This window comes from Papilio polytes, unplaced genomic scaffold (genome assembly GCF_000836215.1).
Source record: "Papilio polytes unplaced genomic scaffold, Ppol_1.0 DF822067.1, whole genome shotgun sequence".
NCBI lineage: Eukaryota > Metazoa > Arthropoda > Insecta > Lepidoptera > Papilionidae > Papilio > Papilio polytes.
In genome coordinates this window covers 9,248,772-9,263,802 of record NW_013527137.1, presented here as the reverse complement: position 1 = coordinate 9,263,802, position 15,031 = coordinate 9,248,772, and the positions used below count along the sequence as shown (strand labels likewise).

Below are 15,031 nucleotides of genomic sequence, written 5' to 3'. Positions count from 1 at the left end.
AGCCAACCATTTTTTAATCTCATAATAAATTAGTAGAATCTTCCGATTTCCATAGATTGTAAAATAAAGATTGAGAGATATGTCAAAATTCAAAAAACATTTATTGAAACACTACAACTGTCACTTTCAAACAGAGGGCGATCCGAAAAGTGCTAGAAATCAGATTTTTCCCTCCGATAGATTAGTCATGTTTTTAGATCGAATTTCTATCGTTCGGTCGTTTATTGAGACAGTATTTCAAAAGATTAGGATACGGATTGAGATTTTCGATTGAAAAAATTGCATATTGAGACCGGCCGTTAGTCGAATCATACTGTTTAATTCTATTTTTTAGCAAGTAGCGCCTTCCACTTGTTACTAAGCAGGTAAACAACTACGAAACTCTCGTTTTAGTCAACTTCATTAGACGTTGACAAAAAAACCTTGTTTACTAGGACCATCTTTCTCCTTATCCTATTCCCGTAGGGACGCAATAGATTTTTGTCCTCCACATAACTTTATCATACGTCATCTCAGTCATCACTCCCGTCTTGATCATGCCACCTTTCACGCAATCACTAGGATAGTAGTGCGAATAACTTTTGGACAGTAGAGTATGTTAGCTACTAAATACTCGGCTAAATTTCTAATCTAATGCGAACTAGGCAATAAGGTCATTCGTAATAGCTACAGCTAATTTAGTATTATATCATTCACTAAGCATTTAAGATGCGATGTTGAAATCTAAATAGAATTATGATGTGTCAGGAATACAGATTTTTTACAGACGATAATAGATTTGTAATGTATTTTCGACTCTATTCCATTATCATAAGGTATAACTGTTTTACGGCTGTCGATTTGTGATCCGAGAAAGTGATGTGAGTCAGTATTGTCGTATGACTGTTAAGTTATATGTTTACTTTTGTTATACAAAAGAGAAATTTATAATGATACTTATGGAGCAGTTAAATGGGAACGCACAGACAAACTTACGAACTCTAGCAATCGATCTATCGCAAGGGTGGTGAGTTAATAGTACATACTGTACAGTGTGTACTCCAATAGTACATACTGTACTATTAACTCATCACATGCACGTCACTAAATTCATTAAGAGATTTTTGAATGCATAAATGTTATTTCAAATCATTTTGTTTTATTAAAGCTAGAGACAAATTATTTCCTACGTAATATTACCTTATGAGATATTATATTCCGTCCACAATTCAAAGCTACAAAGGTACAAGTATCGTACCTTTGAAGTGGGACAGTTTCATGTGAGGATTGGTTTTAATACAAAATATACTACTCTAGTAGTCGAAATATTTTAAAATTGGCTAATTCCTTAATTCGATAGTATCCAATGGCACAACAACTAAATAAAAAAAATCTATTTCATTCAAATTTCATATTCAAAAATATGACTACACAAATCATCTATACTATTATAATAAAGCGTAAATACACACTTCTTTGTTGCCTAAGATGTCAGCAATCACAGCATATTTTTGAATAATTCTTTTTTTAATAAAAAGCCCTACACTTACGTCACGCTTTAGGCTATATGACTGTAACTATGACCGGAATTTTATATAAAACGGAATTTTAACGGAGTAAGCTGCGAATCGAATAAACTTGTAATAGAAAATTAGGAGATAGTAACCATAGATATTTTTGATGATAGACCTAATAGATTATAGTTAATTACTTAAATAATCTGAGATTCAAAAAGACGTTTTTTATAACAAAAGGTGGCAAACGAGCAACCGGCCACCTGAATCCGTCGAAATGGCGAAGCGACCGCTGCCCAAAAACAAGAGGAGACGCACATAAACAGGATATTTCTCCTTCCTGTGCGTCTCCTCCGCCGTCAAATCCATTTTTCACAGAAAAAGGTAAAAAGGAAAGGGACTAAAATTGAGCCTCTGGTAACACACTTATCAGACGAAACGCGGAAATGCTCCGTCTTCACGGCTGTCTTCTGTGTGGTCCTGCTATTGCTGTGAGCGAGCCGACCTATTCGTGCAAAGATGTAAAAGCGGGCCCTACCACTTTTAAAACATATAAACATAAATATTATTAGATATTAATTACTAACATTAACATAATAATTTTCATGTGACATATAGGTTATAAACATTTTTAAATATCACTAGGGAATAAGGAATGTTACTTATCAAAATTAATTAAATTATCTTTTCCCTAACGATGAGCTAGTTAAAATTCGTTATAATTTTTGACCTAAATAAAAAGCTGTAATTGCCGTAACTATAAAACAATGTACAGATAGCATTTTTACTTAGTATTGTCCGAAATTCTCATTTCGTCTTATTGAAAATGTAAAGAAGTTACAATGTAAATAAAAATCGCTTTATTCTCCAGAATTACGGCGGTGGCGTAGTTTACATGAATAATAAATACCTAAAACATGTTTATATTTTATATTAATTTAATTCTCAAGTAACAATAACAATGAGATATTTTTTACAACAAAATTTTGATAGTAATGTGGTGGAGTTATAACTAAGAAAAATAAAGCTAATCTATATTTCTATACTAATATAACAAAGCATAAATACACCCTAATTCGTGGCGTGCGATGTCAGCAATCACATCATATTTTTGAATAATTCTTTCTTTAATAAAAAGCCCTAAACTTACGACACGCTTTAGGATATCTATTTCTGCCTTGTTAAACTTAGGGGTTAAATAAATTGGAAAAAACCTACATGGCAAGGCACCATAAACTACAAGCTGCTAACATTAAAGACGCGATGGTATGGTAACGGTAATTTTGACATTTGCAATTGAGAATTTGACAAATGTAAATATTAAATATTTTTTTTATAATTTCATGCGGATGAAGCCGCACGGGAACAGCTAGTATTAAATAAATATGATGCTTATTGTTAAAAGTAATTTGTAATGCGGCCGATAATAGACCGAAACCCTCAAATTGTAGGTGTTTATAAAAATTATTCGTAGAAAGCTCCGTTTGAATCTCTTCTTGGCTGAAATGATCACAGGAAATTTTATATCTATCCTTTTTTTTATTTAAATTTTGATTTACACTTAAGTTTTTAAAAAATCAAAAAATATACAAAACCGCAACAGAGATCTTTAACATAAATTTTTCCCTAGTATAATTAGCTATATCTATGTTAATTGACATTTGTCATAAACGATTTTAAACAATCTAACAAAAACTTCCCACATAAATCTTTACAAAAACGTTTTAATTTTATTACAAGACAAGAATAACCTGAGCTATTCTGAAAAACATTTTAATACCAAAACATTATCATCATACTCTTTGATAACAGAGCCAACTGAAACTTTCGGTTCAACGCTCTGCTTTCTGAAACACAAAACTGTAATCTATACTATTATAATAAAGCGTAAACACACACTTCTTTGTTTCCCAAGATGTAAGAAATTACAGCATGTTTTTGAATAATTCATTTTTTAATAAAGCCCTACACTTACGTCACGCTTTAGGATATATATTTTCAAGTCATTAAACTTAGGGGGTAAATAATTAGGATAAAAACCCTAATGTGGGAAAGAGACCATAAGTTGCTGCCAACATTAAGGAAGCAAGATTGCCAAGTTTTGTCATGTCATGTCATTTTGACATTTGCAATTAACAATTTGACACATGTAAACAATAAAATAAATTTTTCATAATTCCATGCGGATGAAGCCGCACGGGAACAGCTAGTTTAGTATAAGTGTTGACGATGTAAGTACGATTCTTAGATGAATTAAAAATATACATAAGCAAATAAAATTACCAAGGATATAAAACATAAGTACGTACTCAGAAACAAAACGAAAATTTATAAGATAAGATTCGTGAAAATTATATAATTTTTATAAGAAGTGACTAATTTGATGCGTGACTTTGAATGATTAGATACCCATTACCCTGGCTTTCCAATGACGAAGTATTTTTACAAAAACATATTGTTCCCCTTACACTATTGGAGAAAAGTGAGATAACGATATTGTATATGTTTTACTACAGTGCAAACCCACGTTCGGAATTTTTTAACCAAGAGTGACGTTATTATAATTATTCTTCTTGGACTTTTGCTGTTTAGTGGATTGCATTCTTAAAATGTAATGAAAATGTTCAATGTTATTCGGTAAAATGCTAGAAAAAAATATGGGAATATGGATCGTAGTTGTTAACATAAGTGTCTTTATGTTTACATATTAACTATATTCTATATCCCTTATATAATAATAAGCAAATAAAACATTAATAAATAAAATGTATTGATAGCTTAAAATGACACACATGTAATCACGAAAGCAAAGCCGCCCTTATCACTTAAAATATGTACGCGTGTCGTAGAGATATTGAAAACTCAAATTGATTTGATTACATCACCTTATCTTGCTTCTTACTAGTATTATAAATGCGAAAATTGGCTCGATGTTTATTAAAATTTTTAGCCTAAACGACAAAACGGATCTCAATGAAATTTGGCATAGATATAACGAAGAAGTGTCGTTTGGATGTCTGGTAGAACACACAGGCTACTTATGATACTTTTTTTAATTCCATGTGGATGGAGTCGCGGGCAAAAACTAGTTTTCTAACATATCTTATTCTGTAGTTCGATTTCGGAGAGATGTTTTACAATAAAGACTGTTCCCGTACGACTTTATCCATACGACTTATGAAACAAACGTTTATTTACATTTGTAAAACTGTCATTTACAAATGTCAACATTCAATTAAGTAGACTCTGAGCCCATCAGTTACGACGAATAGTGAGCTGATGATGATGATGATGATGAAGTAACCTAAAAAACATCACTCAACATTCAATCGTATACCATTTCAAAAGGTAAAATTGAATATAGATGTCTTGATTACGTGTATAGACTATAGAGTCTACTTTACGATATTTGTCAATAAACAAAACACATAAAAAGCTTATACAAAAGACGTTTAGTAATAGAAATAAATATTACAAATTTAATGGCTAAATTTACTTTTATGTTGTTTAATCATATTTAACTTTTATTGACACTTAAAAACATGTCTTACATCATGGCAAATGCTACAATATCAACAGAACACAATGTACCTATGTTAATCTATATTGTTTAAAAAGTATAAAAAAGTTGACGTTATTTTAGAGTTGGCAGATTTAAATTTGTGACGAGTTGGTTAGTTTTGATATTAAAATATAGTTTACTACCATTTTGTTCTTTGATAAAATATAGTTAATCGATATAGTTTTTTTTTTTTAATATAGTTGATACTTGCTTTTATCAGATTTATTAACAATTTTTTTTCCTTTGCGCCTGTTTCAACTTTCTCCGTACAATAATAGAGTCTTTAACTTTTTTATCTTACAGTAATTTTAATGTACAAGTAATACTTAAAATTTCTATTATATCTAGTTTAGATTAATTATTAGTATTTTATATAATTACAAATAACCAGTTATTGTTAAATAATCGCATCATCAAGATCTTTTGTTTTTACTTGCTCCTTTTACGTCGTAATAAATTGTTAAATAATTTTTTGATATAATTTAAAATTTTAACGTATTTGTAAATTGTTGTTAAAATCACATTCAAATTTCATTTTAGTTAACTTCCAGTTTTTAATTTCAGTAAAAGTTTACAAAATAGTGATTAAATTAAAAAATCGCTGGCGAAAAATAATGGAAATTTAAAAAAAGAAAAAACGCACCTACAAATATATTGACGGGATGAACAGTATTCGAATTTCGAATTCCACTCACAACACTGGCCAGCTATCAAGGATCGTGCCGCGACGTTTTGGCGCGCATGCACCTTCACTCACTGTACAGATATAACTGGCACGCACAACACCGCAAACTCTCTTTTTCATTAGTTCGTTGATAAAAAGCGGAAATGACGAGCTGTGACCAGTGACGTCATCCAGCTAACTATTAATCCCATTGAAAAAAATTATGACCATATTTACAGGTAGCTTTCCTTTGTTGAATTCAGTACTCGTCCAAATTACAACAATAAAGAAAATATATACTTAGCCAGTATTACCCGCTGCTATGAGTGTTATAATTTAAAAAAAAAAAAGCTTTTTTAGTTTTACCTTTTTCATGAATCGTTTTTGATAAAAATAAATGTAACGCAATTTATCTGACATTAAGCTTTTTATACTAATAGCATAATTACATTTTTAACTATATTGATTAACTACAAACATGATAGGAACCGTTTGATTTACTGGAAATTTCGTGAGAAAGCAATAATATTCGACTATTCGAAACATATTAATTTTATTCATATTAAAAATAAATAGCTTGTTTAGTTAAAATAGATGCTGGCAAGTTATAAAACATCAGTGTTTAGTATTCTCGTATATAAGAATTTATTGCACAGATTTTAAAACTTTTTAATGATTTTTTTTACATGGACACGTTTTTTATCTTTGCATGGTAACGCATGGGAACATCAATTCATATTAGGATCATTGAGCCCTACAAATGGATAGGATATCCTCAATTTTCCACTCTATATTGTTAATAGGGAATGTGGATACGTTATTGCCACACGCATTTATAAGAGCGGGCACAATTTGACTAAACTATCGCACAACTGTTGCTCGATTGTCGATTGTTTCGCAGCCCAATCAACAGTTTAGTTGCACAACTAAAAATCGAGTAGTGTGCGCACCTCCATATAAGCTCATAGAAATCAAAGCAAGACTAAACAATTGTGCGATAGTTTAGTCATAGCTTTGCGCGGGTTCTAACTGTGGGTTTGCAGGGACACTTGTATTTGTAATATACGGCAGAATATTGAAACGACATATATCCACATTTAGCGAAAATGCGAAAGTTAGGCGCCTAAACTGCTGAACGGATCTCGATGAATTTTGGCATAGTAGAGCATACTCTGGAAGAACACATAGGCTGCTTACTGAGTTTTTTTTTTTAAATACTATGTGGACGGAGTCGCGGTTAAAAGCTTGAACACAATACACGTAGGTATACGTACTACAAGAGTGATATATAGTGCAATGCTTTAAGAATACGATGGCCGTAAAAATAAATGACTATGGAATCGATTGCAATCTTCATTAACTCGTATATGTCTTGTTTACATGTGTTATATTTTATTATGGCCTTACTACAAATAGGTAAAAATCAAATTAAAAGACAAAAGAATTCCAGGTTTTTATAAATGTATTAAACATAGTAGTTACTTCGAAATTTTATTCACTGTTTATGCTACAGTATTATCTGTGACTAATTTACGTGGAGCGACACATTACAAGATTAGTACCAGGGGGCGCACACCTTTAGCTACACTATCGCACAACAGTTGGGCGATTTTCGATAGTCTATTGTTTCGCAGCCAATTCAACTGTTTACTTACACAACTAAAAATCGAGTACTGTGCACACCTTCACATAAGCTCATAGTAATTAAGCCATACTAAATAGTTTCAGGTGTGCGCATCCTGTAAACGTCGAAGTCACAGTTAAAGTGAATGTGGTGAAAAGTGAAGAAAAGGATCTTAAAAATATAAGTATATTAAAAAATATATAAGTAGAAGAATGATAAAAAATTGATTATTATATTACACAAAACTTTAGCAAAATTGTTAAATAATTCAATTACATACGATTCTAATATGTTATTTCTCTACTTACCACATATTTGGCTATCTTCTACGTATGTTCCTATGTCTTTATGTCATCATCATCATCCACTTACCCTTATCCCTTACGGAGGGTCATATCTTTATGTATTCTCATATATTATTTTCTTAAGGTACATCCCTATTTACTTTTTTAATAACCCCCTGGTTAATACACTGAGTAAGAAATCATAAAAACAATAGAAATCGTTAAACACTGGTTGAAAGACTTCTTATTACATTCTTAGTTGGTCGTGCAAAATATGGTTTTGCACCCGCAGTGACCAATACATTAAACATTTATTTAACCTTGTTCTAAAATAAGCTTTTAAGCTTTTGAAGGGTAGTTAAGAAATATATTTGTCAGACAATACGTTGGAACTTTGTGAAGGTTGCATTTCGTTATTATTTGACAATGCAACGATGATTTATACGGAAAAAATAAACTGTTTTTGTACAGTGTGAATGAATAATCAAGAAATGATCCAAATATGACCAAAATTAAATGAATTTATTTTAGATCAGAAAACGACCCATCTAGTTTCAATCTCTATAATTTAAATTAAATCTTTATAAATATTATAAATGCGAAAGTTTAGATGGATGGATGGATGGATGGATGGATGGATGTTAGCGTTTGTAGCCTAAACGGCTGAACGGATCTCTATGAAATTTGGCACAGGTTTAGAGCATAGTCTGGAAGAACACATAGGCTACTTTTTATCCCGGGAATAGTTACGGTTCCCGTGGGATTTATTAGTTTAGTTTTTTAATGTTTACTCGATCATTCTGCAACGGATCAACATATCTTATTGAAATTTGGCACAGATATAAAACAAAGTCTGGAGTACACATGGGATAATCTTCATCCCCGAGAAATGTCCGGTTCCCGAGGGATACGTAACTTTTTGTAATTTATATAGTTTGTATGTTTTCTAATACCACGCGGACGAAGTCGCGGGCAACAGCTCGTTACAAATAATTATTCCCCTGCCTGCAAAATACTGACTCTGGTTTTTCCGTTTTATTAAAAATTGCATTTTACCACGGCGGCCATTGAACCTAAACGTATAGATTACGTACCAGATTTGGTTAACGACTGCGCCTCCACCCTTTGTAATCACGCACAATTTCACTACCATATACTTATCCGTACCAAGTAATTAAAAAAGTTAAAAAATAGGTCGCGAAACTTTTGCACAAAACATTTTCTCAGTTTTATAAGTCATAGTCATAGAATACAGTTATACAAAATCGACAATTGTGGACATATTCCATTATTTTCTTTCTAATTAAATACAATATAAGAAACAAAAAATAATTCCCAGCATACCAGCTTTTAAGGAAGTTAATAACGTAAATAAATAACTACATTTATTATGATGAACTAACCTTCCTACAGAGTTTTTTTTTTTATAATTCATACTTATATCATAAATGTGAAAATATACATGGATGGATGGATGTTTGTTCGAGGTTGTAGGTTAAATGGCTAAACGGATTTCGATGAAATTTGGTATAGATGTAGAGGGTAGTCTGGAAGAACACATAGGCTACATAGCTTTTTTTTTTACAACGCGTACAGCGTCGCGGGCGTAAGCTAGTAATTAGTATTTAACTTGTACATTCTTACGTATTAATACTAGCTTTCGCGAGCGACTACGACCTCGTGGTATTAAAAAAATAATCGCAAGTAGCCTATGTGTTTTTCCAGATTACAGTCTACATTTGTGCCAAATTTCATCGAGACATGTTTAGCCGTTTAGGCTACATACTCTAATAATCATCCAGCCACCCATCTAAATTTTCGCATTCAAAATTTTAGTAAAATAGATATCACACTCTTGGAGATAGCATCGTTCGCTATTGACGGACACCTCACGGAGGTCATCATTATCGTCTTATATGTATTTATATAAAAAAATACTAACTTTTCCATGTGAAATTCTCACCGCTGTATTTGCAAATTTAAATTTAAACTTGAAAAAAATAACTAAGTTGTTTTTTTTTTCATCTAATAAGTCTGTCTGTCCGCAAACCGCATTTGTACCGTGTAATCTCCGAAACGGCTTAGTCGATTTCGACCGGACTTTTACTGAAGGGAAGCTGACATAGACGGGCATATTATAGACTACTTTTTTTTATCATAATATTGCGTGGACGAAGTCGCGGGCAACAGCTAGTGTTTTAAATGAACTTCACACGCACCTTTTTTTGTTTTCTTTGTGTTTAAATACATTTAGTTGTTTACATCCACCAAAATATTTGGTTTAAGATTGTATGAAGTCGGTGCGGATTACAATAGGTACAGAGTGTTCAAAGATGCGTGCGTGTATCTTTATTTTATACCACTTAAGCGAATCAGCGGTTATATCATAAATTACGTAATCCATACCAAGAATTTCAGTCGACACCAGTTGAGAGTTAAATTGTCTTCAACTGGACTAATTGTTGTTAAAAAGTCTGATTTACTCAGTTCTAGTTTCTAAAATACTGAAGCAGATTATTAAAAAGCGTATAAATATTAGTTTTATCTAAATTGAGTTTTGACCACAGTTGCTAAGTGTAATAGATAAAGTTTTAAGAACTCAAACTAACTATATGTGACACAGTTTAAAATTAAACATTACATACGTTCAAAAAACTAATTTACGAATCGGCTTCATAGAAAAATATGTACCATATCTGTTCACACTAATAAAAATATACACAGCTATTTTATTTGATAAAAAAAGGGTTAACATTCATGATTAGATCATTAAGTTCTATGATTTATCTTAATATATCACCTTTGAACAATCATACTAATAAAAATGCGAAAGTTTAGATTGATGCGTGTTAGAGTTCGGAGTCGCGGTAGGAAGCTAGTAATACTGTTTTACAAAGGGAAAAAAAAAAGAGACGATAAGAGTTTTTAAGCTCGTCAGTGTGAGCCTGTAGTTATTTTAAAGCCAGTGGATACCTCATTTATATATAATTGCAAATTCGTTCTAAAACAAAAAAAAATAGTTTAAATATTATAAAGTCAAATTATGTTAAATGAGGTTTTATGAGACTTAGAGTAATTAATAGACACGTGATATCATGATAATAAGTGAATAAGTGAATGTACTTATTAAGAAAAAAAATGCGCGATGAAAATAAAAACAACACATTTGAGTTAAGACCCACAAAGTTAATTTAACGTCTTTAAAATATTGATCGCAATAATAGTTAATTTAATTGAAAGCAAAAATCCGAATCTCCATGAAAAAGATAATTTAAAGACACAATCTGTAGATAAAAACCTTACCAAGATGCTGTGACCAAACTAAATCTTAGAGCGCATGCTTAATGTCCCATTCAGGAATACCCAGTGAACGAGAGAGATAAACCATTAGGAGGAAAGAGGATAGCATGATAACTCACAAAATTCGGAGAAAGCCCTGCCTCACCAAACACTGAACATACATCTCACACATAATCTGTTAGGTTATGTCATTTCTATCTATTGCACTTTTTGTCATTTGTCAAAATGTAACTGATTTTTTAAACACCCTAAGCATAAAAGACACAAATAGTTTACGCACGTTCTAATAGGATACGGTCGTAGCTCTAACTGCATTATGTCTAGATTTTAGGTCACCAGAACCGTCTTGAACTGGCCACTTAAATTGGCGAGGCGTGTTAGGTACTTACGTGTTTTAAATGGTGTCGATGACAGTTATCCCATAGATAATTGCACATAGAATCCGTTTTGACCGGGCCTAGGGCCGTCTTGTAACCGGTGATGAGAATAACACGAAAATATTCACATAAAACCGAGATCGAGGAACGAGACGATGTAGCACAGGTTATGGTTGCGGTACTGTGTATTTATAAGCGCGGCGGGTGTGCACTGGCACATTTATTTTCGGCAGTATGCGGTTGCTTGAACTGTATTATATTTTGCTGCAAACGGTGTTAGAACTAGTGTGGAGAAAAAAAATCAATCGGGAGACGCGTCAGTGAGTGGCCATCTTGTATCTGGCTGGGTCGCAGGGGCGAGAGATCCACGCATGCGCGTTGCAGCCCTACTGTACGACCCAAGACACACCTTGGTGATGGCATTCGGTACACTGTACAATCATTACTCTTTGAAACAAATTTCAGACATACCAATATACATATTTAAAAACTAATTGTACATTTAAAAGTTCTACTTAATTTAATTCGCGTTTAATTTACCAGCGATTATCATCACATTATCTGGCAACTCATTGGAAAGTTGTGCGCATGTTCAAAATATGTCAATTTTATAAAGATTTTGTTTCGGCGGGAGACTTCATTATTTAACATTAAATACTTCACCCAGAAAATGCTAACAATTAACTGGCGCACTCAGAGTCTGGATATGTTTAGTAATAAATACAACCTGTAAAGGTTGTATTTATTACAAACCTACACTATACTATTGTAAACCTACACATCGTACGATAGTAACTTAATTGAATTATATTATCAGCATATTTGAAACAAAATAATTAAAAAAAGTTATAAATCCAGTTATGAAAATGTGATGTCTGCACCGAAGGGCAGGGTGATGCGCTTGCTCTACCCTGGCTCTGACCTGTAGGGTACCTAAAACCCTAACAAAATAAATTATCTGGGTATACTAATTACAATTCCTAACAACCGCAAAAAACTTCAGACTTGACAGTCGACAAATAGAAGCGATCAAAACAAAAATAGCGCTTTTGAATGAAAGATGTCGTTGTGTTGGTAGTTGAGTATTAAAAAAGTGTTTTGGATGTTTAGAACTACTATTATAATTTGATAGTTATATATTAGTTACTAGCATTCGCCCGTGACTGCGTCCGTGTGGATTTACTAAAACCTGAAATAAGTAGCCTCTACATCAGTGATTGTCAAACATTTCTTTTACCACCCTCTTTTTATACACCCCTAAAATTTCAAAACCACAATTTCATTACTTTAATTAATTTAGTTAGATTAATCGGTTTTGATTTTTAAGCTAACATTCTAAACTATACATTTTTCTATCTATACTCTACATGCATGCCAAATTTCATCGAGATCCGTTCAGCAGTTTAGGCTACAAACAAATATCTATCCAACTAAACTTTCGCAATTATAATATTGATATGATTATAGACTACTACCCCCTGAGCCCATGAGTGGCTACGCCCATGCTGGTGTTTTTTTTTAAATTAAATTCTAGTATATTTTGCGTTTTCGTCTGCGTATATTGGAATCAACAGATTATTCATAATTATTGTCACTCATTACGAATTTCCTACTTAATTTCCTTAATTATTTTTGCAACAATTGTCCATGTCATCAGTAACATTTACGAAGTTGCCGTGTAACAAGTGTCGTTTAGTAAATACTGACTTTGCCTATAGTGATATTTGTGGCAAGATGTACTTTAAACATTATCTTTCTATCATCTGTGTATATACCTACGTGAACTGTTTCGGTAAATATTTTCTGTAGCTATTAAATTTTATAAGGAAAGCTAGATACTATAGCTCACGTACGCTTTTGATAACTATGGTCGTTGTTATGTTTTTTTTATCAACGTCTACAGACTCTTGGTCCGTACTCTTTTTTGCACTGTTTACATCTTTTTACTCTTTTATTTTTTTTGGTTGCGTGGTTGTTACACTGGGAATATTCAGACAAGTAACTGGCAGACTTGCAAGTCGAGTGCAGGCACGTGCTAGCTGTAGCTAGGCATATCTGAACCCTAATTTTCATGCTCATTTATATGAAAATAAATTGAAAGATAGTTCGATAGGTTGATAAAACTTATTCAAAAACTTTATTTTATTGTTTAATATTTGTCAAATTCTCAATTGCAAAAGTCAAAATTACCGTTACCATAATAACCTTGCTTTCTTAATATTGAAAGCTTGTAGTTTATGGTCCCTTTCCCATATGACGGTTTTTCCAATTTATTTACCCTCAAAGTTTGATAGCGTGAAAAAATACAGCCTAAAGCGTTTCGTAAGTGTAGGGCTTTTTATAAGAGAAATAATAATAACAATAATATTCAAAAATATGGTGTGATTGCTGACATCTTACGTCACGAAGTAGTGTGTGTTTACGCTTTATTATATTAGTTTAGATTTGGTTAACATTTTACTGGCATATTCGGCTTTACTTTCCTCATTACATACAACGATAACTTTTTAACACGTAATATCAAAATGCTGAATTACCTTATTGCTGATCATTTACTACCTCATCCATTTGGATACGACATATTTATTATAACATTTGTGTTATACTAGCTTTGCCTCGCGATTCCGTCCGCGAGGAATAAAAAAAATTGTGCCTATGTGTTCTTCCAGTCTATGCCTTTCATCGAAATCCGTTTATATTTAGGTGGCAAACTCTAAGAAATATCCATTCATTTAAACTTTCGCATTTATAACTTATACTATAGTAAGTAGAAATTACCGAAGAAGCTGTTTAAAAAATCATTTTTTTCTTTTATTTATTTTTTCATTATGACCTTGGACACCCGAATTATACGACAATCAATCAAGAGATAAATAGTGTTTTACCGATTAACCAAACTTTCAAAGGTAAGGTTGTTTTACTTAAATTAGAACTTTGTTAAATCAATTTCAGTTATCACTTTCGAGAGTTTTCTTGTCCTAAATGCCTAAGCGTGTTATCCATGTTATTTTTTTCAAAGTTTTGTTCAAAAATATGTTTTAGACATATTCGATAAAACCTACGAATAAGGTCTTAGTTAATTAAATTTTTAAAAGACAGAAATTAATTTGCTTTAAACCGATTTTTTTATGATAAACTTTGAATTTTAAGTTTAACACCCAGCTGCCGCGCTCAGAAAAATTTAATAAAGTCTTACTGTGTACATTTTCCTTTAATATGCTAAGTCTCCCTTACCACCTAACAACTAGCAATGAGTAATGACGGTTTTCCCTCGACCACAAATATAATTTGCGATTGAATAGAGCATTCGACAGTGATAGTGCCCGCTTTAACATCTTAGCACGAATGGGCCGACACGCCCAGTGTAATATCACGACCATACAGAAGACAGGCCTGAAATGGAAGCAATTCCGTGTTTCTTCTGATGAGTGTGGTGCCGGAGGCCTAATTTAAGTCCCTTTCTCTTTACCACCCATTTCTCAAAAGGAGAGGATACAAAAAGTAAGTGGATTTGACGGTAAAGGGGATGCATAGGAAGAGGAAATATCCTCTTTATGTGCATCTCTGTTTATGAGTAACTAAGCTCGAGGGCTCCCTCAAAAGCCTTGACAGAGCCGTTACTTCGTTACCATAACTGTTAGAGCAAAAGAAATGTATGTTAAATTTTATTTTTCAGATGTTCCTATAGCCTTTAATCCGAAAATAAATAAATCAGATATTTATTATG

At 32.3% G+C, this 15,031-nt stretch overlaps 1 protein-coding gene across 2 annotated transcripts in view; it reads right to left on the bottom strand.

Moving 5' to 3' along the window:
* LOC106107481 (fatty acyl-CoA reductase 1) overlaps positions 1–11,652 on the bottom strand; it is a 26,067-nt gene extending 14,415 nt beyond the window's left edge. The window contains exon 1 of one of the 2 annotated variants that reach the window (XM_013288348.1): positions 11,317–11,652. The gene's annotated coding sequence lies outside the window, so the exon portion shown is untranslated. Of the gene's footprint in view, positions 1–5,702; positions 5,809–11,316 lie in introns of those variants that run through there. The other variant, XM_013288349.1, reaches the window with a different exon arrangement.
* Between the last annotated feature and the right edge of the window lie 3,379 nt (positions 11,653–15,031).